This window comes from Pantherophis guttatus, chromosome 8, assembly GCF_059756535.1.
Source record: "Pantherophis guttatus breed Tessera chromosome 8, ASM5975653v1, whole genome shotgun sequence".
Lineage (NCBI taxonomy): Eukaryota > Metazoa > Chordata > Lepidosauria > Squamata > Colubridae > Pantherophis > Pantherophis guttatus.
Genome location: NC_142070.1, coordinates 49,809,216 through 49,835,354, shown reverse-complemented (window position 1 = coordinate 49,835,354; position 26,139 = coordinate 49,809,216). Strand labels below are relative to the sequence as shown.

The 26,139-nt window shown below is 34.5% G+C and overlaps 2 long non-coding RNA genes across 2 annotated transcripts; both read right to left on the bottom strand.

Moving 5' to 3' along the window:
• Positions 1 to 2,517: 2,517 nt before the first annotated feature.
• Positions 2,518 to 9,042, bottom strand: LOC148112630 (uncharacterized). The gene is made up of 2 exons (XR_015729261.1): positions 8,911 to 9,042; positions 2,518 to 2,697 (listed from the first exon to the last, which is right to left on the bottom strand). It is a non-coding gene; the product is annotated as an uncharacterized LOC148112630 (long non-coding RNA).
• Positions 9,043 to 17,121: 8,079 nt separating this feature from the next.
• Positions 17,122 to 22,979, bottom strand: LOC148112629 (uncharacterized). Its single transcript, XR_015729146.1, has 4 exons — positions 22,434 to 22,979; positions 22,093 to 22,218; positions 21,258 to 21,345; positions 17,122 to 17,829 (listed from the first exon to the last, which is right to left on the bottom strand). It is a non-coding gene; the product is annotated as an uncharacterized LOC148112629 (long non-coding RNA).
• Positions 22,980 to 26,139: the final 3,160 nt, after the last annotated feature.

Genomic DNA, 26,139 nt, shown 5'->3' with positions numbered 1-26,139 from the left:
TACCAATCAACTCATGCAACCTGTAGCAAAGGAACAAAGGAACCTACATACATTTACAGAATATGCCATGAACTCTTAATAATGACCTTAATTCCAATAGGAAGGAAGGATGTTTAGATGAGAGGGGGGAGAGAGAGAGAGAGAGAGAGAGAGAACAATTACAATCAAATCTCTGGCCTTTTCTGTATTAATTTCTATTAACATTAACAGATTGTTGTTTACCAATGTCGTGTAGCTCAGTTTTCCAATTGTAATAGTCATTTCAACAGTATATATGTACTAATGATTTATGGCAGTATTTATAAAATAGAAAGTCTACAGTAAAATTTAACAAATTATACACATAATTTATTTTTATTTATTTATTACATTTATATGCCACACACATCTCACTGTCATGAAACTCTAGGTGGGTTACAATATGAATAGTGATATAAATGAGATCGATCTCTTTTCTTTTTCTTTATCCAATGCCTTAAAATTCTTTGGCTTACTGTTTTTTTGTTGGAGAGAGATTGGTTGAGCTAAGAGGAAGAATTAAGACAGGGATTAAGCTAGTCTTTACATAAGCACAAGAAGACAAAGTCCAATGCTCCCCCCAACACACACACAAATGCTGTTGAACTTTATCTAGGTGCAAACCACTAGTCTGAAAAGATTCCTGTGTAAAATAGGCATGAGCAATAAAGCAAAAAAAAAAAACCCAACAACTTAATATGTCTTCATATATGTGCATTTTGATACTTTAACTATCTCTCTATAAAATAAATTGAATTTGATATCTCTGTTTGTATCATCATCATCATCATCATCATCATCATCATCATCATCATATCCACTGGAGAATGAAGGCCTCTTTGTTGCAGGTTATAACCTATTACCTCCCATGCTAGTCCAATGTGTGTTGGTAAACATAGAGATTTTTTTTTAATTTTCCAATCTAGAACTAAGAAAGAATGACTGGCTCAGAATCACACAGCTGTTTTCAATACAGAAGGGAGGATGATTCCCTGGGCCTCCCTGTCTCTAGTACAGCACTTTAACCATTACACTACCTCTTGGATTTATAAGATTGTGTGTATATACACCTAAACCTAAAAGCAGATATGCCTAGGAAACCTGCTCCAAGAAAGAAAGCAATTGACAGTTTGTTCCCTGGAACAGAAAAGTGAAAAGGAACACCAATATGGAATTTGGCCAATGGAGGATATTATAGCCTTGTAGCCTGGAGTGAATCTCCTGCAAGCTGTTGCCAAATTTTGTCAGTTAAGGAAAGACTTTCTTAAACCAGTTTAAGATCATGTTTTCATGAACACAGGAAAAAAAATTAACTGAAAGAAATAGGCAGCAAATGTAGACTAAAAATATCTTCAATCTATTTAGGCCTAAATTTAAATCAACATTTTATTCTCTATTCAACCCAAACTATTATGAGGTCTTTAGTTAAGCCTCTGTGAAGCAGCATCTGTGGCAAAGAATGTTATAGCCACCAGTTAATAAAGCACTGGGTAAATGCAACCCCTAAATCATTTTAAAGAAATTATAACAAAGCAACAAAATTTGAGAAAATTGTATACTTTGTATAAATCAAATCAAATATCTTTATTATGGTTCTTGACCAGCCTTTATAATAAGACTACAGTAGAAAGGGAAACAGCAATTTGGTATTAGGAAGGGAAAAAACAGAACAATAAAACAACATATCTAATTAAAAGTGTCGCACAGTTGTATAACTTGGTAAAGATATTAAGCCACCTAATATGTGAATGGGGGGATTAGCATCGCACAGAGTGTGGGGTTAGCATTACAATAATAAACAAAAGAATTATCTGAATCGGCTTCATATCTGGAGATGATCAGAGCACATCTTGGGGGATTCATAGAAATGGCACAACATGAGAACATGGGTGAGATTTTTTATCTCCCTGGATCCACAAGGGAAAGTCTCTGTGAATACCATGAAATTTACCCAGTTGAGCTGAGACCATTAAAGCAGGTTTTGGAAAAGGCCCATCTGTATATCTTTTAAGGGGTGATGCTCATCTCCATTTCCTAGCTGAGGGAAACAGTGTTGCCTGAAGATGCTTCCTTGGTCATGTGGTTGGCATGACTACACGCTGGGCACATGGAACACTGCTACCTTCCCACTGAAATGATACCTATTTATATTTGTTTAGTGTTAAATTGTATAGAGACCCTGCAGTAGAGGGCTTGCAACTTTCTAACATTTGACAACAGAATTCAGGGACACTGGTAGTAGCATTCTGGCAATCAATGTCCCTTTTACTGTTGATTTGACCTTCTTCAGGGTTAATTGGCTTAAATATTGAACTCAGGAAAGAGTCCAAAACTGCAGAATTATGCTATGCAAGTGCTGTGCCAATGGGTCGGTAATTGTCCGACAGCAGCAGAGGCTGGCCTGTAGGATCAAACATAATTATCAAGAATTCCAAAAGAAAGAAGACTGAATTCAATTGTGCTGTATTGTGCAATGGAAACACTAATTGGAAGGAAACCTGATGTAAAGAATATTTTAATAATATTTGCAACTTTCATAATGTTAGAAGACGGGTGTCAAACTCATGGCATCACGTTGCCGTGCCATGCCTTTTTGTGATGTTTTTTCTCTTCATGGAGCTGGAGTGGGTGTGGCCTGCACGTGATGCATCCGGCCCAGGGGCAGCAACTTTGTCAACCCTGTGTTAGGACATTAATAATGAGAGTAATAAGGCACTAAACATAAACATTTATCTGGATATAATTCATTCTATAATAAACACATTAGAATATTGAGCCTCATATAGCCTGATTAATTTGATTCTATAGCCATCCATTTCAGTAACTACAGTATTGTAAAGTATATTTGTAAATATCTACCTAACCTGAAATTAATGTAAACTGAATTTCATGGAACTTGCAACATAATGACAGGGCATTATACAGTATGTTGTGCATCTGTGAGAGCAGTTCCAGTTAAAATAATTGGCTTTACCTCTGAGAAACACATATAGAATTGTGTTATAAATAGCATATTTGTATACAAAAGCCATATATTTGAGATATCTTAATGAATTCCAGTGGTGTTGTGTGAAAAGTGCAGGAGAATGGATTGAAGCTATTATGTAATTCAAAACAAAGTAATGGTATTTGTCACTTGGCAGATTTCTAAGCTTCTAGAACTCCACTGAGTCATTTTATTCTGCTGAAAGAATCAATCTTGCCCTAAACTGCATAGGCAAACTTTTTTTTTAATGAGCTTGTTAAATGCATCTATATATCCTTGTTAACTCTGGGGTAGGAGAGTTGTGTAGGAAATTGGAGAGAAGACAGTTTTAATGTTTGGTCATTCAATCAAGTATACTACAATATGAAATATAAATGATAATTTTAGCCTTATGTTTCTATGAAGTGGTCTATCTCCTTTCTTCTTGTAATTAAGTTATAATAGACACATGGGCAGAAGAACTTCAATAACTGTATAAGGAAAATTCTAGATTGAAAAAGGAGAGCTAGAGGTGCAACATCCAAGGAGGTGTAACTTGATAAATGCTGTCTGTAGCATTACTCAGTGATGATTTTATCAGAGTTCTCCAACCACAGTGCATTATGACATAGATATTGAAATCCAGGTTCAGAAGTAAAGGACATCAGCCCTGGTTATTACTTGGATGGGACATTATCAGAGAATTCTAAGGCCACTTCTGTTTATTGCTAAAAAACCAAAATGACATAAACATGGGTATGAAATCACAAGAATAAAGTTGATTCTGGCAGGGTTTACTTTTTTAAAAAAAAATTTTTAGTATTTTCAAAGTCTTCCATCTGAAAAAGTTTTTTAAAAATCACTCAGCATCATGTAGGTGTAATTGTTTGGTAAATGAAGAAGTTGTTATGTTCCTCAATCACTCTTTACATATTACACTTTTTGTAAATTTCAGTGGAACTGAAAGCATAAAGCAAATTATTAATCATTTATGATAATTTCCTAGCTTGTATATTTTTTGTCTTGCCTAGTAATACATACATACATACATATACCATTTTATATCAATTCTGACCTTCCCAGAAATGTGAAATCTTGTCTTTCTCAAGAAAAATGGGGTCACTTATTTTCATAACAATTATCAGTGAACATAACAGGCACAAATAGAGAGATATACATGTTTTTTGCAGAGCACTTCCCTCCAAAAACAATTGCTGTTCTTAAAACATCATTTAATCTTAAATCTAATGTTCTTTCCATTAAAAATATTCATCCTGCCTTTTTTACCACCAAGTAATTAAATATTGTTAAATTATTAAATCATTGACAACTTCCTATAAGAAATAAAATCAAAATTTAAAAATGTATAAAAAAGAAACATACTACAACCGATAACAATTTTTCCTTTAGGTATCATCTAATTAAATAGAACTATTTAAAAAAATTAAAATGTATGGCTGTTTATTGTTTTCTAGTATACACCAATAGGACAGTTGAGTTTCTAGATCAGGATTAAAATTTATCTTGCAAGTGCACAAAGTAGTCTAGAATTAATCATGTTTTTTCCAAATCATTAAACTGAGTTCAACTCTTAAATAGATACTGAATAGCCTTCAAGGGCTATTTTTTTTCATAACTGTGGTAAAGATCTGTTGACAATTTTGCTATTTTCTCCTATATGACCAGAATACTAATGGATAACTTATAAAATACCTACAAGGAATATCTATATAGTTTATATTATAAATTCATACAGTATTTTTCCTACCCCACACATCTCTAAATCATCATCATCCAAAAGGAGTTATACTTACTATTCACTTGCTATGGTCTATTATTATCTTGACAATTATGTATATATACAAATATGAGTTTCTTGAAGGCATTTGCATATTTCTAGGGTGTCACGAAGGAAGGAAGGAAGGAAGGAAGGAAGGAAGGAAGGAAGGAAGGAAGGAAGGAAGGAAGGAAGGAAGGAAGGAAGGATCAAATATTAATTCTACTACTAAAACATCTGCTCCAAAACAAGCTTTGATTTTACTTTATTGCAGAATGCATGCTCAGTTGCTAGGCTGACTCACGCCAAAAGGCAAATAACAGTGGACCTTTCCCCCTTTCTGTAGTTAACCAGTGTAAAAGCTGGATCTGTTTATTCTCAAGCATCAGCACTGCTAAAAGAATAAGACATCAGAGGCCTGTGAATGAGAAGCTCTCTTCAAGCCCACAAAGCCTTTGCTCCCAAATCTACCTTAACCAGTTTAAGGAAAGAGCTTTTGGCACCAAGTCTGCCTTCGGTGAAAGACTGATAATGATCGTGAAAGACATTCTGTGGACTCCTGCTTTGCTCACTTCAAAGGCCTTCAGTCTTAATCAACATTAAATCATCATTTTCCCTTGCATATAGGGACAGCTGTACACAATCTATTTGTTTTAAAACAGATTATGGTTCATTTCCCTGCTAGAATGCTTGTGTGTTGGGGTTTTTTTAAGGCACTTAATTAGTTTAACTAGTAATTCACCCAGTAAGTTATATATTCCCAGTGTTTTTCAGGATCTTACACATATTTCTTTGGCTATTAAAATGAAATAATTTTCAATATCATCTTGTCAGTCTAATGGATAAAGCTTATCCCAAGAACTGCATTTAGAAGTTCTACAAATTCAGCAGGCTTTGCTACTATTTCTGACTTAAACATTTGTGAAGATAGGTCACTATGTCTCCTTGAAAAACTGGGAATGGTTGGAGGCTGCAATTCTCAATCCACTTCATCCAACACTGAAGAGTAATGTTAACTTAGATTAATTGCCTTATTCCATTCAGCTAAAACATATATTAGATTTGAACTCAAACATTATATGAATTTAGCTAAGGGCAACAACTTTCCAATTAAAGAAAAAGTATTTATATTTTGAATTTAGATGCAATTGCAAAAAGGTGTGCCTAAAATACTAGGACACCTGGTTTTGACCCATAGTAGCTAGGAGCTTGTATCCATGTTTTGTTATTCCTGTGGTCTTGATGTAACAGAGATATACTACTGCTATCTGCTGACTGGAGTTTTTCATATTCTCTTCTATTTATTATTGAAAAGAAAGAATTGAAACATTACCAAATTCATTTTTGTGGATATTACAAAATATTCTGGTCAGTGACTACATCCTTGAATTAACTATGAATAAGGCCAAAGAACATAGCATTCTATTAGTAAATCTAGCTCTTGGGAAGAGGAGGAAAGTTCTGAATTTAGTCATCCTTGGTGGGCTTTGAAATTGTTCCCAATCTCTTCTTGATATACTATCATCTCCTACTTTGAATAAATATTTTTCCTTGACCATACTTCATGTCTATTGGAAGATATTCTAAAAGGTTAGGTTCTAAAACAGAAAAGGCCATAGAAACAGGTGTTTTTTTCCCCCCAGAAAAATCTCCAGTTGAACCGCTTGAGATTCAAGATTATTGAACTTTCTACATTGTGATTCTTGTCTGCAGAATCTTTTAAATCCTATAGTTTTTTTTTAAATGTAAAATGTAAAAAATGCCCAGTGGCACTGATTGTATAAAATCACTTTTTATAGCACTTTGCAGCAAGTAAACAGATGTTTTCTTCTCCTTCATTCATGTATTTTATTATTAATCCTCTAGTCACTTTTCCCTGTAGATTTTATATATATACAAAGAGAGTATATAGTTAGAAGTTAGAACTTATGAACTATTCCCACTCACACTAAAAAAAATTATCAATTAATTGTTGCAGGATCCAATCTGGGTCGGTCACTGGGATTAGAGGTTTAGTCTTCAAAGTTTTCAGACTTGTGGAGGTGGAGCCCATCCTCAGGGAACTTCTCTTTGTGTGCTTTGGGCTTCTATGTGTAGTATTTATGAATGAATTGTATACCAAAGTATATAATTTTGACAAGCGTTGCCAAATGGCATAATAGATCAAGGAAGATACCTTTTTCATTCATCATGACAGAATGAAAAGGTCTGACTATGAGTTTATGATGGCACGATAGCTCAGCAGTTAAAGATGTTGAGTTTGTCAACTGGAAAGTAGACAGCTCGGGTTCAAGATTCAAGCACTGCACAACAGAGTGAGTTCCTGTCCTTGCCCTTGCTCCTGCAAATGTAGCAGTCTGAAAGCATACAAATGCAAGTAGATAAGTAGGTACCACTTCAGTGGGAAGATAACAAGGCTCCATGCTCCTTGGCATGCAGGCCATGTGATCACGGAAATGTTTTTGGACAATGCTGGCTCCCTCAGCTAAGAAACGGAAATGAGCACACCCCGTAGTGTCAGACACAACTGTACAGGGGAAACTTTTACCTTTACCTTTATGAACCTTATACTTAAACATACGCTCACTTGCATAACTTGAATCACTCCATCTGTTTCACTCAAAGACAACTCATCAAAAAGATCTACTGAGGCAGCATTCATTAGTTTTTCACTATAATATAAATTGTTGACTTAGGTTGTTGGTGGTTTAAGGGAGGTGAGTTCACAGTCATAGTCTGATCCTGCTTGTATAGAAATATGTCACTAGGCAGTGATGGTTTTCCTCTCTAGACAGAGGGTGCAAAACTAACCATTTGTCAGAAAAAATCCAAAGCTTAACGTATCCAGTGTATGAAAGGATATGATTTCTTTGCCAAATACAACTCTCACTCATCTCTAAATATCAGCTCACACTTTAGTTTGGAGACTATTTTGAGAACCTGCATTTTTAAACAGTTTCTTGTCCAATAATAACATCTTGTAGCTTTGAGAAATATAAATGTTTCCTGTTTTCTTATTGTAGATGGATTTGGTGGGGCTCATCAAAACATCAGTGTCCTGAGTTGTCAGGACTAGCTTGCCAGATACTCAACATGAGAGGAGCATTGCCAAATATTCAATGTAGACCTAATCTAGAGTTAATGCTCATCTTAGCAAATTGTTTTTCTGCAGAAAAATATTTGTTTTCTGGCTTTACAGTAGCTATAGCATAGTCAGAAGCCTGCCAAGTACTGCATTACTGTATGTGTTAAAGGTGAATGATTTGTTCAGTATCTTCAGAATCAGAAGGCAGGTGATTGAAGAAGTCTGTAAACTCACTCTACATAGACAAAAGCTGCTCTCCCCCATTTCAATGCTCTGAGTTTGACTTGGTTTAGAATTCTGCAATGCATTAAAATAAAAAACAAAGGAGAGAAGAAAGCAACTTAGGAATACAGTCAAAAGAGAAGAAGTTTAAAACATATGTGATTGATCATATGACTTCAACCAATATTATCCATGTAAGGAGTCTGAAACTGGCACATCGTGGGTGGGGTAAAATTTCAAAGCAGGCGTGCATAATTAAGCAAGTCCACCCCTAGTTTAAACACTTTTAAGATGTATCAAGGTAGCCCCTTCACACACACATACATACACAGAGGAAGAGAAAGAGAAAAACTTCTTTGTAGCAATATATTCCTAATATATTCCATTTCCTTACAGTTAATATTGATTCTCCTAATCAATATTACTGATCATTAATGTTACTCTCATTAGCCTCCATTGCTGAGTCTACTTCTTTTTCTTCCTTCCCTAAGGTAAAACACATAACAAAAACAGTATCTTAAGGAAACTGATGTTTTCTTTTGAAATTTGGTGGAAGCACATGTGCTCTGGAAAGATTGCAACATGTTGAAGAGATGAACAATGAAAGTAAGGCCATCCACAGGCCTTCCTGTTCACCCACAATACACTCCACACATACAATTTATTTCCTATTGAATCAAAAGGTTTGAAAAAGAAGATGGGATGGAAGTATAAGAAATAAAACTTAAGAGTTTATGGATTCTGGAGTCAGTTCTCTCCATCAAGATGTTCTCCACTCAGAAGGAAAATCAGCACTAGGCTACTTGCTTCTTTTCAGGCTTATACCTTTTTCTGTGTACATACCAGTATATTCTGGGAGGTCATCTTGCTCAGTCAGAAATGATAGACAGTAAAGGAGCTCTTGCTTGGAATCCTGAGACTGGTAGCATTCTGTGTTTCAGGCGGTATGCACATGCAGGTGTTCACTTTCCCCTTCACAGTTCATGTGTAAGCCAACTTTATATAGAGAAAGGAGAAAAGCAGGCAAAGATGACCAAAGAATCCATAGGACTTATTCATTATTAATTAAATAGGTGGCCAATTATTTGCTGCCAATTTTTTTTAATAATTATTTTTTGGACATGGTCAAGGCTGCAGATGTTTGTACAGTTATTGTAATGATTTCCTAGGAAAGCTAGGGCTGGGCCTTTTGTTTGTGTGTGGTTATGTATGTGTGTGTACTGTTTTTGTTATATCACTTACCAAGCTGGCTATTACCTAGATGTGTTGATTCTAATTCTCAAAATTCTCAACAATATTCATACAGACTGTAGATTTTTTTTTTACATGTTGTTGAAATTACATATCTAGAGAGAGTCCACAGGCTGCTGTAATATTTAAGCCTAACAGAGCTTCAGTGTATTTATTTTTTGCAGCTTCCAGATCAAAGTAGCAGTAAATTATACTGTGATTGTTCCAGGGATTGTATCATGATTTTGTAAAGGCCACCCAAAAGTGTTCAGAAGCTGTGTATGCTTACAAGCATGATTTCCCTGCCTCTATAATAATAGCCCACAGTTTTGGAAAACACAGAGATGGCAGTTGTCTGCCATATTCAGTTGACTCATACAAATACTGCTACCAGGCATTTTGATGCCATACAAAGAGACAGATAATGATCAACACTTCTACAAGTATTTTGTTTATTAAATTAACACATTGTTGACTATAAAATAACACTCAAGGTAGTTGAAGGTTGAAATACAATAAAACAATTATGGATAGTCAAAATGATAAAATGATTATCTCACCAAACTAAAAATAGATTATTTAATTTAACTGAAATATAAAGAGCAAAGACTAGAATTAAATTAAACTCTGTAAGAATCCTGCATCAGGAACTGGAATTATGCTGTCCAGCAACTTAAAATGTGAACTTTTATTTTTAGGGTTACTTTCCTAGTAGTGTAAAGACATAAGTTTTCTTTGTTTGGGTCATTAAATACGATATGTTGATGATGAATCTTGAATGGAGGTTTAGGATATCATTTTTTATGCCTTCATGCCACATAGTGGCAGATGCAATATTGCATATTACGTCATTTCTCCCTGTTATACCATACAGGTTATAAAGAAGAGCAATTGTTGAACACTGGTGAATGAATAAGAATAAAGAAAGTACCATTCCTGCCAGGGTTCAAAGATTGGCTATATTTGAGATATGTACCGGAAACCAGGATACCTGATCTGTTTGTCAGGTCTGTCAATGAACTAGAGCGGACAGGACATACAATCATATATTGACTGCATCCAGTGGCAAATGCTACCTAGGCAGTTACACAATTTTAAAAAAAGAATACAATCAAACTATGTCAAACTATAGGACATATATCACAATGGCAAGAATCAACCTGACACAACAGTGGGAAAGAAATATCTTACCATCAATTCAGGATTGGGAGACTAAAGTTAAAGAATATGCAGCAATGGAAAAACTGACTGCATACATGCAGTGGTGGGATTCAGCCAGTTCGCACCACTTCAGAAGAACTGGTTATTAACTTTCTGAGCAGTTTGACAAACTGGTTGTTGGAAGAAATCATTAGGGCAGAGAACCAGTTGTTAAATTACTTGAATCCCACCACTGCATACATGCATAAAGTGTAACCAAATTCAAGCATATTACACATCAAGGTAGGCTATATTTTTGAAGGAAAAAACCTGTTTTAATAGCAATCCAATTAAAAGACACAGAAAAGACTAATAATGTCCAAAGTAAACTATAAAAATATTCAAATTAGCAATTAACAGATGGGGGAAGGAAATAAAAAGGTAAACATGCCCTTTATATATATATTTTTTGAAAAAATATTTGGCTTAATCCCTTAAGCATATTTACATTTTTTTTTCTTTGCATGATTTATTTCGCTAATAATATCTAAAAAAATTCAATAGATTTTTAAATTACTGTATTTTTTGGAGTGTAAGACACACCTTTTTCCCCCTTAAAAGGGGGTGAAAATTTAGGTGCGTCTTATATACTGAATGTAGCCCCACCCACCCACTGTCCCCACCTTTTGGCCTGTGCCTAGCAGCAGTTACCTCCTTGCAAGCAAACAGCAAGAAAAAACATCTCCTTTCATCTTCAGCACAGGCTAATTAGCACAAGTTGATTGGATGGGCCTCCTGACTCTCAGCTGATTTGCTCTTAGCTGTTTTGCTCAGGGCTCTGCTGCTTGCTGCAAAGAGGTTAATTGCTGGAGCAGATTCTTTTTTTTCTTGGGCTAATCAAGCTATGCTGAAAACGAAAATGAAAGTAAAGCAGGCTGTTTGCTGTTTGCTGCAATGTCGCAAAATTAGGCAGAGGCAGAGGGAGATTTCTTTTTCTTCTTTTTCCTCACCAAAAAAGGTAGGTGCCAACAATGGGAAATTTAAGGCAAAAGAGGAGAGTTCAAGATTTTAAAACACAAAAGAAAAAAAGGAGAAAGAAAAAGGCAAAAATAACAATGGGAAGGGAGAAAAAGAAAAAGAAATGAAAGAGAAAGATGTTATACATATTTAGAATTGAAATATGAGTAGTAGAAATAAATGGGAAATCATGATTGTAAAAATGAAATGAATAATAATTGGAATATTTGCCTTGTATTTTTGAAATCTAGACAATGATAAATTTTTATTTTTTTATTTTTTTTAGAAATATGAATAAGTATAAACTGTAACAATTGAAATACCTTTAATAGTATATGGTGGTGAAAGTAAAAAGGAATAAGTTGTAGCTTGTATAACAGCTAGAACATTTTTAAATTTAATTAGGGAAATTGTAACGATTGAAATATTTTTAATTATATATTGTGATGAAAGTAGAAATGATTAAGTTGTGATTTGGAGAATTATATGGGCAAAACTATTTGGGTTATTGGGAGAGTTTAAGATGTGAAAATGAGTAATATAAGGGGAAAGCTCTATTTAACTAGGGAATTGTAATAATTGAGATACTATTAATTGTATATTGTGTTGAAAGCAGAAATGGTTAAGTTGTGGTTTGGAGGAATATATGGGGAAAATTATTTGGTTTATTATTATTGGTAAATATAATTAATTGATTTATAAGAAATTGGATTGCATGGAAATAATTGGAATATTCATGTTTATATTGATTAATATACAAAAAAATAGTTATATAACTAATTGATTTATATTAAAATGTTGAATTTGTATTAAACAATTGTAATATTACATAATTAACCAATGTGAGGATGGATATAAAAATAGATGACAATGGGAAGGGGTATAGTATAGAATAGAAGGGAAAAATTGAATTTGATTAAGATTAGAGAAGAGGATGAAGTAATATTGGTTTTTTTTAAAAATAGATGAAGAATAAATATGGCAAAAAGGAAATATAGAAATTGTAAATTTAATTGAAATGACTAAACACTCTTTAAATTTGTGAACCGGCCAAAACTCTGTTCGAAGAAAATACAGTGTATGTTTGTATGTGTGTTTGTCTAAAAAATAAAAAAAACTTGTTATAAAAAAAAACAAAACAAAAAAGGTAGGTGTGCCTTATACCCCGGTGCGTCTTATACTCTGAAAAATACGATACATCCCTTTCAACAACAACAACCAAAAAAAAAAAAATAGAAATGATCTCACTGCATTTATGTTGTTGGAGAGGGAATGAAAATAATGTTCTATTAAAATATATTGTTTCATGTCAATAAGAAGCAATGATGTATATTAACTCAACTTTGAGATCTAATATGTTTGTAGATAGATGTATATAATCTATTTCTGTCATGTGGGGGTTCTGGACAAAGAAAATGAACCTTCAAAGATTTATTCTTTAATCCACAACAAACATATGGCTTTAACTATTCAGTGCTTTCCCGAATGGATTAAGAAAGACCGATGAGGGATCACTATAATAAATCATGGCTTCAATTTCTCGATATATGCATTTTTGTAAATAAAAGCCTTCTTTATTTTCATTTCTTTTTTTAAGGTTCCGCTGTCTTTTTACAATTTTGTGTATTTTTTCTTTGCTTTTTATATTTAGTTAATACAAATAAACAAATTACGTCCAAAGTAAAAATATGATAAAATTCAGCAGTGATAAATTACATGTAAACTGAACTTTTGAACACATATATTTTAGCACTAATATTTTTTCTGTAAATTCTAGATTCCCAAATACCTAAAAGAATACGAGTATCGCTATCTAAAGCTGAAAAGTTAAAATACTGCTCACGGCCACTTATGAAATTTTATTCACTGAGTCCCAAAGATGACTTAAATATTGAAATCATTTTATCTTCATCCCAAGATGTTAAGGTTGTTATTGACAGAGTTTACTAAATCCATATAAGGGACATGGTGGCTCAGTGGCTAAGACACTGAGCTTGTCAATCAAAAGGTCAGTAGTTCAACAGTTTGAATCCCTAGTGCCGCATAACAGGGTGAGCTTCTGTTAGATTTTAGGCTATACTTTCAGAGTTAAAGGAAAGTGCAGAAAGTATCAGGGATTTGCAAGCACTTTACAGTCCATCTGTTGCCTGTCCATGTAGAAGGGGTTTCTCTTATGTGAGGAGACAAACATGCATACAATCAAACTATAACTATGGCTTGATTTAAAGTTTCTCTTTTAAGTTTAGTTTAAATTCTGGTGGGGTTTTTTTTTTTTTTTTTTAGGTTAGCCTTTCCAGTCCTATTTCAGGGGTTTCTACTGCCACCTAGTGCTCATTCTATTTTCTAAATTATTGCTTCAAAGAAAGATTCTTTTCAACAATGAAAGTTCACACCCTTAAATAAAACTTTTTTTTTAACTGTGGCTGGTTTATCCTTACTATTTTTATGAAACAGACTACATTTAAAAAAAAAAGCCAGCTCAATTACTGAAGTAATACGGAACTAATACATTTAACCCTTTTTAAAGACTATAAGTACCCTAAGATAATTGCAGAATTATCCTTGAAAATAGCACTGTTGTATAGTGGATGGTTGAATCTAGGAAGTTTCTAGTTTCTGTCTTGAACATGGAACTTACTATGTGACTTCTGAGTAAATGGTGAAATAGTTATTTATTAACCATGTGTACATCACTGTTTTCCCAGGGGCCCTTGGCCCTTTACAAGGGAATCCATGAAAGCCATCAAGCAAAACCTGACCGACTTAGTGTCCATAAAGGCAACTCCCCTATTAATCATGAATTAAAAGCTTTGTGGAAAAATAATGTTGACTGCTTTCCAAAATACTGTTGGAACGTAATCCAGATGCAATATATGGTACTAAACTACTATATGATAAGACAGCATGTGCAGAAAAATACCTGACCTTGCTCCTTTTTGCAGGATTTCACTGGGTGGCAATCTCAGCCTTGTCCTCTGCAAGGAACAAAATTGAATGGTTTGGTTCTAATGGAAATAGGTGGTCCAGGAGATACTGCGCTATAAAAGCAAAACTTAAAAAAGAACAAATTAACCAGTTCTAAACTCAATGCTTGGTGTCTCCATGGATATGTCAAAACAATAGTAATGAAATGATTTGCTATGAAAATGATTTTTTCTCTCATCCCCAAATTTCAAATCCTGTATATTATGTCATTTTAGTGGGACTGAATACTCCATTCCTGACTAATGATTCCTATTAGATTTCACTACATGTTTCATAGAGGTGGGCATATATATAGGTAGGCCTCGACTTATAATCAAAACTGAACCAAAATTTCCATTGCTAAGCGAGCCAGTTGTTAAGTGACTTGCACTTCCAACTTCTCTTCCTTCTAAGAAGAGATTGGAGGAATGGGACAATTATGAGGGCTTTCTCTCCTTCCCCTCTGGTCCATCAATGCTACATCTCTAGACAATGTTCAGGTAGAAGTGAGAATTGTTAAAAAAGGGTTAATGCAAAAACAGTTTGTCCACATGTCCTCAAAAACGCAAAGCAATTGGTGCTTGCTTTCCTAAGATTGGTAGGAAAGGTAAAGAAACACGAATCATTCAGGATTTCTGACAACTAGCATCCTGACTGGGACATCTTGTTAGCATATTTGCCAATGCTGAAACATAAACATATTTGCCATTGCTGAAACATAAGCAATTTCATAAGACAGCCTCATTTGCAATTGGATTCAGGAAAAAAACCAGGCAGCTTAAGGTTGCTGTACAGAATTACCCTTACAGAAATTACAACAGGGGTTCCAATCTTGGAATGGACTCCAATTCCCAGAATTTCCCAGCCAGCTATGCTAGGAATTGCAGCACTTTGAGATGAATCCAGATTTGGTTTTGTGTTAGATAAATCTGTTAAGTCATAAAATGGATCCCACTTGATAAAAAGTATCCATGAAAGAGACCTAAAACAAGATGTATCATTGACATCAGCAAGTACTGTGGGCCCAATTGGCAAAAGAAAGCTCTGGACTGTCTTGGTTGGAAACATGCAGAAGAGGCCTTCATTCTGCAGTGGATAGATAATAGCTAAAAAGATGATGATGAAACCTGTTAAAATCACCTGAAGTTCACCATAAGTAATATGTTCCATTCATAGGTGTACTTAAATCAGAATCAAGTCTGATTATAATACTATATTTTCCTTAAATACTGGGAAAAATGGAATATTCTCATTTAAATAGTACATTCAGATTTTTATTTCTACTTTTATACTTAAGATTTTAATTTCTATCCTTTTTTGTTTTTCATTTATTGCAACAGCTTAGTGTTTCCTAGTTAAATGTACAAGTTTAACATTTATAATAGAATAGAATAACAGAGTTGGAAGGGACCTGGGAGGTTTTCTAGTCCAACCCCCTGCTTAGGCAGGAAAACCTACACCACTTCAGACAAATAGTCTGAAAAAGTTCTTAAAAAGAGATGTTGGAGCATTTACAACTTCTGGAGGAAAGTTGTTCCACTGATTAATTGTTCTAACTGTCAGAAAATTTCTCATTAGTTCTAAGTTGCTTCTCTCCTTGATTAGTTTCCACCCATTGCTTCTTGTCCTACCCTCAGGTGTTTTGGAGAATAGCTTGACTCCGTCTTCTTTGTGGCAGCTCCTGAGATATCGGAACATTTCTATCATGTCACCCCTAGTCCTTCTTTTCATAAGACTATCCAGTTCCAGCAACCATTCTTTTTTTGGTTTATTCTTGAGTCCCCTAATCATCTTTGTTGCTCTTCTGTGCACTCTTTCTACAATCTCCACATCTTTTTTTACATCGTGGTGACAAAAACTGAATGTAGCATTCCAAGTGTGGCCTTACCAAGGCATTATAAAGTGGTATTAACACTTCACATGATCTTGATTCTATCCCTCTGTTTATGCAGCCTAGAACTGTGTTGGCTTTTTTGGCAGCTGCAGCACATAGCTGGCTTATATTTAAATGGTTGTCCACTAGGACTCCAAGATCCCTCTCACAGTTACTACTAGTGAGCAAGGTACCACATATATTGTACCTGTGCATTTTGTTTTGTTTTTTACCTAAATGTTGAACTTTTCTTCCCTAAATGTAAAAATCTGTCAAGATCCTCCTTTATCTTAAGCCTATCTTCCAGAGTATTGGCTATTTCTGCTAGCTTGGTGTCGTCTGCAAATTTGATGAGTTCCCCATCTATGCCCTGGTCCAAATCATTGATAAATATGTTGAAGAGTACTGGGCCTAAAACAGAGCCCTGGGGTTCCCCACTGCATACTTCCATGTAGATGCAGTTCCATTGAGGATTACACATTTAATTTAAAGAATATTATTAATTTCCTTTATCTACCATTGCAAGAGAAAGATGGGTAGCTAGATAAATCAGTATAATCATTCCATCAAAATACCATGCCAGGGCATTTATACTGCTGGATGCTGATTTCAATATGGTGGATGCCACCAATTAATCAAAGGCTCCCCCTCCCACCACCCCATGCCTGTTAAAAAGAGGTAAGGTTTTGGTGGCCTAGTCATACCCAACATTTTGAAGCCAGGAACATTTCTGCAGACTCCCTGGCTCTGACAATCCATCCAAAGATGACAAAATTCTGTCTGCATAGGGCATTACAGTTTTATTTATTTTATTTATTTATTCAGCTTCTATAGCCATCCAGGTCAATCAATGATTCTGAATCTTATCATATTTCCTTGACAAAAAATTCTGGAAAGCAGGTTACTTAAACAAATCTGTAAAGAAAGAACCATATCAACTTTCACAGTTCACAGAGAAGCAATAAATAAGATTGCATCCAATTTTCCCATCAGAAATGTATGTATGTATAAATTTTAATTAATCTTTAAAACCTTCTAGACTTTAGATGACTTACAGGAATTAAGCATCAAAATGGATATATAAATCAAAATTAAATTACAACAAAAACTAAAAATAATAAAATTAAGAAGTAATACCATGATAATTCTCAATGTTCAAAGTTTCTATGAAAGAACCATCTGGCAAGTTGTTGCAGAAGTTAGGGCTGCTACACAGCATCACTCACCATCAGGCTCTTCATGTGCTGGTAGGACAGGACCTTCAGGGGGTACTCTCTAGTTGTGGGATGGATGGAAATTATTAAGACCTTCATTATAATTTTAGTTCTACAACTGGCCCTAAATCCTGACTGAAATAGTAGGTAATCATCTAGAATTTATGCTAAAATGACATGTTAGTTACCAAGATTTTTTGGATCTTAAAAGTAACTGTTTCAAGTCAACTTGAACCATTTCTTCTCATAATGAGGTTGATTCCTTATTCATCAATGAGATTTCAATGAGATTTCTTTCAATGAAGTTAAGAAAGTCACAAGAATCTAGAGAAAGAGAAAAGATAAATAATGTATTATTGTCATAACAACTTTGATTAATGTACTTCAAAGCAAAAATTAGCACCACAAACCAAATATGCCTAAAACAATTATTTCAAGTTTTACTGAATTTGTGATTTGTCCATAATTTAGAATTCAATATACCATGGGAAATTATATTACTTTTATACTATTTCATCTGGCCCAATATTATGAAAATTGACAGGATTTTTGGCAGAAATATATCTGGTTTTACCTTGAGATGCAAAAAAGTAAAGCTGATTTTTATGACTAGGGAAGATTAATTAAATCATTTCTAATTATGATACAATTCAGAGTTCTGCATCATCTTAAACACAGGAAATTCTTGGGATAAAGCTAGCTATAAAGTAAACTCATAATATACAGTAAGCCACTTAAAAAAGATCCCTAATTTCAAGAACTAAAGTTATAAATGAAGCATGCAGATAACCATCATTTGAAAGCATCTCTTTTTACATTTAAGTTAATGGGAGCCTTACAGCCTATCATTTTCCTGCAAATGCCAGATATTATTATTATTATTATTTTCAATGATAGCCTGGAGAGGAAAAGTGTATGTTCATCAATTTCCTGTTCTTTGAGAGATAACCATGACTTTAACCACTGGTTTATCTTTATCCTTAGGCAGGAAATTTATCACAATTTATTCAAGTTGCATTCCAAATTGGCCTTGTTGATTACTGTCATGTAAACAGTGTGGAGCATTTATCTCAGTTGGAGCTGGCACTGATGTGGAGCAAAGATTGGCTGAAGAGCTCCAATTTAGTGAAGTGGTTGTAACATCAGTCTAAACACTAGTGTTATCTAGCAAATGCTGAGAAGGAGTTTTTTTTCAAAAAAAGACAAAAGGGGAAGCAATGAAAAAGAAAAAAGAAAACTGGATACTTCCTCTGTGTAGTGCTAATGGGCCACTTACTGAAATATATCTGTTTGGAAAGAGAAATCCAGACATAAAAAGGTTAGATCCCATCAGAAAGACATTCCCAACATGTACAGTGGGATAAGTCCCTCATTCATAGGTTATTATTAAGACATTTTTAAAGGTCAGGATAAAAAGATTCAATTGAAAAATTTGTTTGCCCATAGACAAGTATAAGTCATGCATGAGTATTCTCACAACTTTATAACAGAGTCAGTCTAAATCTAAATAAGATTTTTTTCATAACAAAAATATGAGTAAAAGCAGACTTCTGTGATTACAGAAGAAAACACCAGCTGATCAACATCAATGCATTAAACAAGTCCAAGCACTAAATCATGAATGAGGGACTTAATACAGGAGGCTTTTGATTAATCCTGAAAATCACATGTTTTTCATGATAATTTTGAAAGTGCTACATAAATCTTATGCCAGAAAATAAATTGGAGGCAAAGTAGTGGAATTTCTCTACATACACCAAAATGAAATTAAAATCCCTGAAGTGGAGTAATTCCATCAACTCAGTGAATCTCCATGCTTAATTCTGTAGAGTTGAATAATCTCTTTTTAAAACAACATTCGATCTGACATCTTCATAAATTTTGGGATTACAATTCCAGAATTTCCATTTAATTTTGAAATTCTAGTCCCATATTTTTGAGAGGGGAGGAAAGGGAATCTTGCAGAAATTCCCACTAAAGGAAAAAAGGCAGAAATTTCCATAAGTGCTTAATTTCCTAAATTTTATGGTTCTATTTAATCCATATTATTTATATCTTTTTATTATTTTTCCTGTTACACTAAAAAGTAATAATATGTAGATGCAGATGCCTAGATTACAAGGAATGGTGCAATGTATATTTCCTGTGGTTCAGTGGATTTCCCACATAAAAGGCTGAATAAGTAGAGCATCAAAAACGATGTTTAAAGTTCATCCAAATTGCAAAGCTCACTCATAGGTTTGTGGCTTACATTTGGCTAAAAGTGCATTTCAACAGATTTAAGATATTGTTTTCTTTCATATTGTGAGTGATAACAAATGTCCCAAAACAGATGTGTATTTCTAGATTTCTGATTGCAAGATAAATCTATTACATCCTGCACGCACATGTATGTATGTACGTATGTATGTATGTATCAGAGGTGAAATGCTCCCATTTCGGACCGGATCACTAGATCCGGTAGTGATGGCGGCAGGTAGTTCGGAGAACCGGTAGCAAAAATCCCTCCCCCCCCATGCCCAGCTGAGCCACGCAATCATCAGAGGCTTTTTTTTTTTAACTTTTAAAAGTATTTTTCCTACAACCTCTTTGGCCAAAAAATGCTTTTAAAAGTTTTTTTTTTAAAGCCTCTGACGATCGGGCAACTCAGCTGGGATCGTCAGAGGCTTTTAAAGCATTTTTTCTACAACCACTTTGGCCGAAGAGGTTGTAGAAAAAAATGCTTTTAAAAGCCTCTGACGATCCCAGCTGAGTTGCCCGATCGTCAGAGGCTTTTAAAAGCAATTTTTTCTGCAATCTCTTAGAAAAGAAAGCTTAGAAAAATGCTTTTAAAAGTAAAAAAAAAAAAAGTTGACCATGCCCACCCAGTCACATTACCCCACCACCACCAAGCCATGTCCACAGAACCAGTAGTAACAAATTTTACATTTCACCACTAGTATGTATGTATGTGTGTGTGTGTGTGTGTATGTGTGTGTGTGTACACACACACACACACACACACACACACACACACACACATATATATATATATATATATATATATATATATATATATATATATATATGCCATCTGGATATACAATCTGGATCCTCATTTTACCAACCTTGGAAGGATGAGTCAACCTTGAGCCTGTGAGAATCAAACTGTCAAACTGCTGGCAGCTGGCAGCCAGCAGTCAGCAGAAGTAGAAAAGAGTAAGTTACATTAAAATCTTCTAGTGGTGTGTGTATCTACATTCATATATACATTGACTAAAGTTCAAATGGCTTGACACAGCAAAAGTTTTCATGATTTTGAGAAAGAAATGCTGATTGGTTTGTTGGCTGGTGGGTGCAGAAATGTTATGACCAAGTAATCATGTGTTCTGGACAGATGTATTAACCAGGCTTTGGACTGGAGCCACTGAGTATTAAAAGGTTAGTCGTAAGGGCAGAGGGAACAGATCTTTTCAAAGTATAGCCTAACCAGCATTGCTTCAGAGATGCACAATTGGAGAACCTTTTGGCAGCAACTTCCAAAATTATTCTGCTGATAAAATAAACAATATTTATAATTCTTTTCAGGAAAGAAGGGAAAGGAAAGGAAGGGAAGGGAAGGGAAGGGAAGGGAAGGGAAGGGAAGGGAAGGGAAGGGAAGGGAAGGTTTCTGCTGACCATTGACTTTATTATATTTTATTGCTGGTTGTTTTACTGCTCTCATTTGCTCCGTGATTTTATGAAATATGAATTTAAATAGAAAAAATGTATACCTAGCAAACATCCTGTCCTGGTGATTAGTTAATGATGAAAACTCCTATGAATTTTCCAGTTCTTGTTTCAGTGTGTTTCTTGAATTAACTAAAGTCATAAAAAAACAATTATAAAGGTTAAAAATTAAACAGTGACAAGTGTTTAAGTCATTTGTGTCATATATACTTATTATGATAGCTAACAGGATTTCCCAAATGTCCCTGTCTACTCAAAAACATTAGTATGTCTGGTATTTCATCAGCCTCTACAAAAAACCACTGGCATTACATTACTATCTTTTTGTCTGTTGACCAGGTAGACAGCCAGTAGGCTAATAACCTAAGATCCCTGAACAGGCCTGATCCATTTTTCAGTACTCTAAGCAGCCAGTGGCTATCTACATGCTTATAATACTTTGTGGGTCACTTCCTTAACTGCTTGCACTCACTTCTGCTGTCAAAGTTTTAGCTATTAATCAACCATCTGAGGATTTAAAAAAAGCTACTTTCCATATTTATTCCAAACTGGTGAGAAGATCATATGAATTTTTTACATTCTTTTCAAGCCTAGAATACACCTGAATTTTGACCAACATATGAAAATTGTACTTCCCAAAGAATATGTGACCAAGTAAAAATAAATTGGAATTAATTTAAAGTTATAATTGAACATAGTATGTAAAATTAAATGTAATATAATTATTTATCTAATAATTACACCATTCTCCATGGAATGGCAATATTCAGAAATATTGGATGGCCATGTAAAGCTTTGGTGAACCTTCTTTATCCCTGCTGTTCAATATAACATCCATTTAGGGCAGCAGAAGAGAGTGATGATCTTTTCAAAGCGTACCTCTGACCTGCAGACTTCTTTCATCTGAGTTAACTTCTTGTCTCAACTCCTTGAATTGCACATATCATCCATGGTCATATGAAATCAATTAGTAGTTGGCCTTGTTGTACCTCTTGGGTGTTGTCCCTAATAGTAGAAGTGTGCAAAGTTGAAGTTAAAAAAAAAGCCACAATGATATAGAGGTCTGTAAAATAATACACTTTGGGGATTCAGTTTTTTTCCCTCTTAGGTTTTATTGTGAAGGAAGTGTTGGTATAACTTCTTCTTGCATAGAAACTTGCATAGAAATTTCGGAAAGTTAAAATGTAAAGAATGTGATTAAGTTTTTATACAATACATACCTGGAAGATTAAGAGAGTGTTTCTTCATAAAACATGTTTTTAATTTCTTGTTTGAAAGCTATATTAAAGAAGATGACTAATTGGCACAATTCAATTCATCAAGATTAATGTTGCTAAAAGAAGGTGTTAGAAAGAAAATTTATGTCAGTACAAAGGGCAAAACTGCATCAAGCATTTGATCCAGTTCATATATCTTAGCTTAGCAAAGATTTTCTTTTCAATCCAAAAGTGCAGTGAGAGATAGAAAGATATACAGCCGATGGTTCAAGCTAAATGACAATACGATAAACTTGGGCTACTCCAGAAGATAAAATACATCATAAATCGATCCAACACTTACCTCATTTTAAATATTGCTGTCTTCTTTTATCATATAACACTATATAACCTCTCTTCACCTTCCTCCTTCCCATATTTTATTTGGGATTTTAATTCTGAGCAATAATCCCAACCAGCATTTTTAAAGAAAAATTATATATTTAAGGTTTAGGTTATCTGATAAAAGGTATAATTAAAATGTCCTCTAAATGAAGGATGTTAATCTTATTCCATCATTAACATCTTAGGAAAGAATCCTCCTTTTTGAAGCTGAAGACTCAATATCAAGGTGTCAACTGTGCTTTCTTCTTAGAAGTGGACAAATAATTAAACTGGCATGTGGAAATACATTTGTGTGAATAAAATAAAGATACGGGGCAATTCTTGCCATGATCATGTACCCATGTTTTTTAGTGCATCATACATTCTACAACCAGAATACTGTTATAGTTAATTATCTGTTTGGTGTTATCTGTTTATTCATTTAACTGTAGTCATACTTTCCCCAAGTACAATCATCAAGAAAAGGATAATTTGATTTATTGAGTTAAAGGTATAAGAGAGTATAGAAATTAGAAGTACCATAAGTGACTTACCTTTTACCATTAATCCAAACATATTAAGTCTGAAAGCCTAATTCATTCTTTACTAAATAAACTATTTTATATTCATTAATCATTATTTTATACATATAAAGGATATACATTCGCTTTGCTGGAGTTTCCAGTACTAGAAAAACATTTAAAAGCATAACTGAGTAACTTATTGAGTTCTTGTTTATATAAGTGATCAAATGTTTGACAAATTCTCTTGTAATTATTTAAGGGAAAGAAGCACACACACCCCTTTGTCTATATTTCAGCATGCAATTCTGTTATACACAATTTGTCTGTGTCTACTACAATGGCACACAGATCATAACAACTTCATTTGGTCTAAGGTTATTTCTAAAGATGAATATGCTTTGTAGTAGAAACTGGATTTACCAAAAGCCACAATTTAATCAATGGTTGAAATAACTACAGTGCTCTATGGGTCCAAGTTATCTTCTCTTCTGTTTGTCTTATATTTTTAATATAAGAAACATTACAATTTCATAATTAAATCACTACAATACAAGAAAGAGTACATTTTCCAACTACCAGTACTTCAGAATGCCACAGTTCCAGCTACCAAACTGTTGAGAAGCTTCACTGTTGAAGGCAAGAACACAATAGATTAGAAAACCAAGTATCTAGAACTTCCGGTGATGCTGTCAGGGTGGCGCCGAGGAAAAAAATGAGCTCTGTTCTTTGACTCTGTTTATTTCGTGCTTGGTGACCCTTCGAAGGCATGTTGAAGGCTTGGAGAGTTACACAAAGCAGAGGGGAAGCCCGAGGGTCAGCAAGGTGATGTGCAACCACCTGCTGGAATGAGGAAAACCTTCTTTAACACAGTGCGAATGTGTCCTGTTATCTCATTTTGACATGGCAGACCTGAGGCCATGACAGCGCACAATAGAATTGGAAGAGAAAACTTAATCAGCAGACTGTGCCCATTGTTACTGGTGAGAGACTCCCATATGTGTAGTGGTTGGAACTGTTGGAACTGTCAAAGTGAGTAAAAACAAAGTATCTGGTAAAATAAAAAAGAGCTCCGGCAGGAAACTAGCGGAAATTTAAAGAGACGAGCCATGATTAAGTGAAAGTAACTGCCGAGAGAGGAATCGGGAGAAATAGAAAGGAAGACCGAAAGCTGACTGTAAAGGGGAGAGTGAGAGCGAGTGAGTGCAAGATAACAGAGGAAGAGGAAGAGAAAAGAAAAAAGAAAAAGCCATACTTCGAAAACTGATAAGAAAAAAGGGGGTTGGTGAAAGATGATCAAAGGCAGAAAGAAATCGGGTGACTAGGAAAAGTACAAGAGACAAGGAAAGAAGTCTGAAGATGAGCAGAAGATTAGATGGAGTTGTGAATAAACAAACTGAGAATGGTGCTTGGTGGAGGAAAACAGGAATATATAACAAAAAAGTGAAGGTGGAGCAGCGGAAACGACCCGGACTCAAATAGCTGATACAAAGTTAAAGACGTTTGAAAGGGACAGTGAGAGGACAGTGAGAGGGCAACGAGGAGAAGAAAGGAGGGAAAAAAACCTGTAAAAATTGAGAAATCCGGATATAATAGAGCATCGAGAAACTTGGAAGAACTAAAAAAGTTAAAATAGAGGGCTCATTAATTCATCTCAAAATGGATTGAGCCTCTTTTTATCTGAGGTTTCAAAATGTGGTAGAAATGAAAGAAGACGATCTAGGAAAGGTAATGGCAGGACTGATTGCAGAAGCCCTCCAGAGAGATAAAAAAGGGATTATAAATTAGATGGGCGAAGTGTACAGAGTTCAAACAAATTATGCAAATTGCCACAACCTACCCAGGGAAATACACATCAGGTTTGCACGCAAAAATGTTCGAGATATTATCTATAGAATCACAAGAGATGAACTGATGATGTACCATGAAAGAGAGATTATAACATTGAAGCAAGTCCCCAGGAAGATTTGAGAACTAAGGAAGGATTACCGGTTCTTAGCATCTCTACTGAACAGAAGGAAAATACTATTTTGGTGGATCATTCCAGAGGGAATGTCAGTAACCTGGCAGGGCAAATGAATTAAAATCGATGATCTAGATAAAGGCAACTGATGGGGATGGAGCAACTGATGGGGTTGGAGGAAGATTCGAGCAGTAAAGAGAAATTTAGTTTAGAAGAACAGAGAGTTTAGAAGAACAGAGAGAAGAATCCGGGAACGAAAGTGTGGAAAAAGGAGCCAAGATAAAAAAGGGGAATCAAAATGAAGAAAGGGGTACTAGTACCAGACCACAAAGAATTACAAGAGCAAACAAAAACCAGAGACCAGCAGATGATTAAGAAAATAGAGAAAGAAACTAAATTACTGTCAATAAACGTAAATGGATTGAATGACCAGGTGAAAATGAAAAAAATACTTACAAGATTAATGAAACAGAATGTAGATATCATATGCCTCCAAGAGGCACATATTAAAAAACAGGACCAGAAATATTTGGAATATAATAAATTGGGGAATTAATATGCAGCTCTGGCAGAGAAAAAAAAGAAGGGTTGTGGTATATGTTAGAAAAGAAATAAAAACAAGTGTAATATATGAAGATCCGAAGGGAAGAGTATTATTATTGGGATTAATAACAGGGGAAATTAAAATATTAGTTAATATATATGCTCCCAATAAAAATCAGAGGGAATTTTACAAAAAAATACATGGAAAAATTATTGAAACAAGATATAAAAATATACGTATAGTGGGAGACTACAACAGGATAATAGATACAAAAAAGGATTATATTAGTGAGAAGAAAAAAGGGGAAAAAAGGAATGT